Consider the following 6,592-nt stretch of genomic DNA (forward strand, 5'->3'; position numbering starts at 1 on the left):
TTTTTTATTTCCTTCAGCTGAGACTTTGGTAAGGCTTTATTTCTTTGAGATTTTAAGTATTTAAGTTAAAGACTGCATTTAAAAGTTCAGTGAGCTCTGTTTCTGCAGAGATTATTTTCAGGAGTACTCTCAAAGTCCATGTCCAAGAGTGTATATAACTGAATCATTTGATAGCTCTTCAATATAAGTCAAGAAACCAATCCTCTTACGCTTCAAAACAAGTTTTTATACTGTTTGTTTCTGCTAGTCAATGAAAAGACACAGGAATAGATGTTTCCCAGAATTCGGGTATAAACTAGCGTAAGGTTTATGACTTCAGGATAGCAGTTATTTCTCTGCTTCTGTATTATTACTTATTTTTTTTTAAGTGAGGCAGAGATGTAGAATCATAGATTCACTCGGATTGGAAAAGACCTTAAAGATCATTGAGTACAACCAAACCATACTACTGTAACTAACAACCCTCCGCTACATCATGTCCCTGAACACCACATCCAAACAGTTTTTAAATACATCCAGAGATGGTGATTCAACCACCTCCCTGGGGATCCTATTCCAGTGCTTAACAACCCTTGCTGTAAAGAAGTTTTTTCCTGATAACCCAACCTAAACTTACCCTGATGCAACTTGAGGCCATTTCCCCTCGTCCTGTCACCAGTGAGAAGAGACCAACCCCCCTCTCTCTGTAAGCACCTTTCAGATATTGGAAGAGAGCAATAAGGTCTCCTCTCAGCCTCCTTTTCCCCAGACTAAACAGCTCCAGTTCCCTCAGTTGCTCCTCATAGGGCACATTCTCCAAGCCCTTCACAAGCCTTGTTGCCTTTCTTTGGACCTGCTCCAGCACCTCATTGTCCTTTCTGTACTGTTTGGTGCCCCAAACTGAACACAGTTGTAGTACAGGTATTGCTGCAGAAATACACAGAACTAGCGTAGTATGAGGTGAAAACAACAATGCAAATGTCTGTTTTTAATGCTAGGTATTATCAGAGATGTAAATCCATCTTAATAATTCAATGTGCAAACTGAAAAGTGTGTGAGTTATTGGGCTATGTAGGACATAGATTGTGTCATTTTGTGTCATTCTTAGCAGAGAACGTTGTGCTGGATGTTTAGGCAAAGTTAACAAGCAGTATAGTAAACTATTTCAATCTTTAATTATACTGTTACTTTCACTAAGGACTGCAATTTTTCCTGTCATTGTAATGATTCTAGCACAACATTTGGTAGTATCTGTTTATTGCCACTGGAGAATACATTTGCAGGAATGATGAACCTGTCTTACATATAATAGGAGCTAAAATTGTCTGCCAGTCCTGAAGTTGTCTGCCAGACCTCAAAGAGCTGACAGTAATAAAACATCCATTGTGCAGGTTTTCATCTACCCTGCAATCATTTTTAGCAGTTTGGTTGCTTTTCATATACTGATGGAACACTGAATTAGCTCCATTAAAGTCAAGGGATTCCAAGAGTACAGAAGTTTTATCATTTTGCTTATGCAATGATAGCTAAAAGCTTGATCCTGCAGACATGTATATGTATTCTTAGAGCAATGCAATACAACTTGTTTTTGTTAGCTTTAGCTTGGAAATGCAGTTTTAATTCAAGTTATTCCATGTTTAGAACAAGTGTAATACAGCTTTTATTGGAGAACTATGCTCTGTTAAAGTTGAATTTTGTGTTTGGTGGCATGTTGTTAAATCTTTGCTGGGGAGGAAATTGCCCATATAACTGAAGCTGAGATTTGAATCATTCAAAAAGCTACTTAGTTTTTCTTGTTTTATACCTGCCTCCTCTTACCATCTTTTGTTTTTTCGTTTGTGAAACATTTTGTATGTACCACTCTGCATGATTTGTGTCTTGTTTCTTTTTTCTTTTATATCACTAGCAAATATTTAAGGACAATGCTTATTCTCTTCTGGTGTACTTAATAGCTTTGAATGTACTTAATAGTCTTGAATGATTTTCCTCCTTTAAATTCCTTTATTGGCAACATGCAATGTTACACCTATATCTAAAAATTCATAATATAGTTCTTCTAGAAAATTGGTATGCTTTTCAAGATAGATGCCATGCATAAATGGAAATAAAATTTTGGATGCTGTTTAGTGTTACTGTCACTTAAAACTTGATTGCAACGACTGCAATGAATACACTAAAATTCAAATTTTTATTCTTAATTTTCTCTGTTGCCACTTCTATACTTTGCATGTTTCATGCTCTATATTTAGGATCATAGAATCATAGAATGGCCTGGGTTGAAAAGAACCACAATGATCATTTAGTTTCAACCCCCCTGCTATGTGCAGGGTCACCAACCACCAGACCAGGCTGCCCAGAGCCACATCCAGCCTGGCCTTGAATGCCTCCAGGGATGGGGCATCCACAACCTCCTTGGGCAACCTATTCCAGTGTGCCACCACCTTCTGAGTGAAAAACTTCCTCCTAATACCTACCCTAAACCTCCCCTGTCACAGCTTAAAACCATTCCCCTTTGTCATATCATTATCCACCCTTGTAAACAGCTGTTTACAGGATGTTTGTAGATTACTTCTGGACATGATCTTCCAAGTGCTGATGCATGTTTAACAAAATGTAATTAAATGGTTTTTTGGACATTACACCAGCAGCTGTTAGCACTATGCCTGAAAGTTGCTTTGTAGGAATTAGCTCTAAACATGTCAGCTATCTAGCTTTCAGTATGGAAACAACATTTGGCCTTATTTAAACAGTTTATTAAGCAAAGGAGATAATAAACATCCATTTAATGTGTTTTTCTTCTCTGGCATTTTTTATACAGATTTCTATGGAAAACCTCTACCGCCATTGACTGTACACCAAAGACCAAACAGTGATACCCATGATGTCATTGCTTAACTGGATCCCAGATAACAATGAAAAAACATGGTCAAGAAATTGTTTTGTAAAATGGGTTTTGTCCATGAAGGAAAATTTTAAAAATGACAGTCTGTGAGCTTCTTGCAAAGTAAAAATTTGGTAATTATTAAACATGGAGTTTATTCTATTCTACTTTGTCATTTACTTTTCACATCACCAGCACTTCAGGGTGAAGAAAGCATGAAAGCAAGGAAGATCTGTGTTTTCATGGAAGCTCCTATGAACACAGTACGGAATACATTTTGGGTTTACTTGTGAAAATGCATAGCTATAAACCCGAAGAAAAATACCTTCAAGATGATAAAATACTGGATTGTATGTTTTCTTTGAAACCTTTCACCAGGTGCTGCGCAGTGGTTGATATTTTTACAGCTAATAAATGGTTCTAATGCATTTTTTTATGTATGTTAGGGTGAATATAGGCAGGTTATGCAACAAATATCAAATATATTTTTCTAACTTTTTATAAAATTATCTGAAAATATATGTGGATTTTCCTACCTACTACCAATGAAACAATACCCAGAAAGCATTAGAAAGCTGATACCTAAATACATGCAAGTAAAATGTATTTGACTTAACATTTTTCTTACAGTAGCAATACCTCTTATTAGGGATTACATTACCTTTATTGCTTATTTCTGGCAACCTGAAGGGAGGTAGGTAGAAAGGGAAGTTTAATATAAATACATTTTTTACAAAATTATGCTATTCGAATCGCCTGATTTTTTTCTTATGCATTGTTTTAGTTTTGTTAACTGAGTTGGGTGTAGGTAATAAGTTCAGTTTGAAAAATAGAGCTGAATACTGTATTGTCTGTTACAACATATAATAAAATTGCACATTGTGAAAGTTTTGCACTAATTCAGTTATCAGTCCTGATGAAAAACTGAATCATCCAATATGCATTTAAGCTCCAGCACTTTTTAATCTCATTAACAGTAAAATGCCATCTTGAAAATAAAAGAATCTCCAGAATTTTAAGAAGTTCTATAATGTCCCTGTGCAGTATTTTAATTTTACAAATACAAGGGATATGTAAAACAGGTTAGAAATGGTTATGTTACATGATTACTGACATGCCCTATATGCTGTCTTTCCTCTTACTTTGGAGGCAACCATTGGTATATTTTATAAAAGCAATATATAGCCATGCCACTTGGTTACAAGGATGGAACCCTTATTCAGAGTCTTTTTAAGAAGTGCTCTTTGCTGATTTTCCATTCTGCTCTCAGTTTTCCATAAAGTGATATTATTTAATGATTTGAATAGAAATTACATTGATGTGATGCATTCAGCACTGACACTGGAAGTCTTTGCCACATGTCAGTAAGTTACACAAATAAATATACCATATTGAAATGACACGATTAATTTTTAAGAGTATGTTTGAGTGGAAAAAAGAATCAGTCTTAAAAATATTAAGTTTGAATTGGGTAGAGAGGAGTATTCCAGGCTTGCAAATTTGGCATACAGACAAAACAATTTGTATGTGACTGTCAGCATGAGAATACTTTTCTTATATTCTAATAGTGTAATTTGGGAGACTTAGTCATTTTCACTTTAAACAACCTTGATACTTAGTGGAGGAAGGATTGAATATTTTTTTATAGGTACAATCCCATCTTACCCATTTCTTACTCTGTTACCACTTCATTATTTTGGCTTCATTATTTTGACTCTGTTTTTGCTTTTTTTTTTTTTTTTTACAGTTTTAGTTTCTAGAAATGCATTACCCTTTTATATTAACACTAATAAAAAATAAATTAATTGAGGTCTTTATTAAAAAAATAAAGCTAAATACTGCTGTGGAAACAAAATTTGAGAAACTGAAAGGTAAGATGTTGTTACTTATGTGTGAAATGTGTGCTGGGCGTGTTATGCGTGTGGACATGTATATTAGTTTTGTTTCTGATTTTAAAATAATCTGTACCAATAAATGACCAAAGTACTAAAAATGTTTCATACCGTTTTGTTTATGAAAATGTATTGACCACAATAGCTTTTTCTTTTTTCTTTTACTTTAATTTTTTATTTGCTCAAGATTGCATTTATATACATACTAAAACAAATGTATAACATCAACATTTCCCACGTAATCATAATTTTTATTTTTGAGGCAAAAATAGTCAAAAATATTTTATGTCTACAAGCCTCATTTGCACTGCTAGTATATAAAGCTCTAAATTTTAAAAGCAAATGTAGTTTGGAGATGTTTATCCTAGGATAGAACAACTCCCCCCTTCAGATAAACTATTTCCTTACCCAGGATTGCTCTGGCAACTGCTCTGTGGTAACAAGGCCTGCACTTTTTACAAAACTTAGGGAAATAGGCCATGGAAAGGTTGATGATCTGTCTATATGCCTCACTGAATATGAATTTAACATAACTTCAAGTTATTTTCCTCTTGGGCTAGTGGAATGACGTCGGTTGAGGGAAGTGCAGAGAACTGTAAGGTGTGCTTCCCTCACCTCACAACTTCCTCCTTCATCCTGGACTCTCCACACAAAGTCTTCCTCAGGCACATAAATAGCACAGTACAAATTACACTCAAGGATTCTAAGGCAGGTATTGAGCATGGTACTGATCACACTTAATGCCTCACTAAGACAAGCTTGTGATTTGTGTTACTGGCAAAATGTACAATTAAATTGTATGTATTTTCTTGCGTGTGTTAGTAGTAGGACTTGGCAGAACTACAGCTGCAGAGAACTGTACTTTTAGACCAGCTTTATTCCATATCACAGAATCACTGAATGGCCAGGGTTGGAAGGGACCTCAAGGATCATGAATCTCCAACCCCCCTGCCACATGCAGGGCCACCAACCTCCCCATTTAATGCTAGACCAGGCTGCCAGGGCCCCATCCAACCTGGCCTTGAACACCTCCAGTTCAACCTCTCTGTGAAGCCTGTTCCAGTACCTATGTGTACATATCCGGTACATATCTGGTGGTGTCTATTAAAAACCTTTCTGGTTTCCTTTCAATTGAGTACGCAGGAGCGCTCCATTTCACCCATTGGCTCCTTCTTAGGATATTGATTGAAACACTTTAAACGAGCTTTGAAGTTTGACAATCATTTGCATGAGTGAGCATGAGTGTTCCTAGCCTTCATTAGTCAGTGCCTGAAACTCAAATATTTATTTGGTGCTCTTGCCTTTACCTTTGCACCCCTTTCCATTCTGGATTTTAGAGGCCAGTGTAAGTGCACAGGAGCTGCACATGCAGTCATTAACAAAGAGCCCTGTTAGAGGAACTTGCTGTTTCCAAATTGCTCTTTCTGGAGAAGTCAACAAGAGCTGACAAACAGGCCCCTGAGAGAGCAAACTAGTGTGTACTAGCTTAAGTGGGCCACAGCAACAACACCAAAAGCAGGCTAAAAGAACAAACTGATGTCCTTCCTCACACAAGGAGCCTGCAGGTCTCCATGGTTCTGTTTCAGCAAATTGAGGCTCTGGAGAATGCCTAGAGATGGGAAACAGAGCTGTGAAGGGTGTGTAGCACAGCTCTTATGGGGAGAGGCTGAGGGAAGTGGGATTATTCCCTCTGGAGGAGGCTGAGGGGAGATTTTATCACTTTAAGCCTGAAAGGAGGCTGTGGTGAGGTGGGGTCAGGCTCTTCTCCCTGGTAACAGTGATAGGATGAGAGGGAATGGCCTTAAGTTGCACCGGAGGAGGAGGTTCAGGTTGGATACCA

Source organism: Meleagris gallopavo, chromosome 1 (assembly GCF_000146605.3).
Source record: "Meleagris gallopavo isolate NT-WF06-2002-E0010 breed Aviagen turkey brand Nicholas breeding stock chromosome 1, Turkey_5.1, whole genome shotgun sequence".
Taxonomy (NCBI): domain Eukaryota; kingdom Metazoa; phylum Chordata; class Aves; order Galliformes; family Phasianidae; genus Meleagris; species Meleagris gallopavo.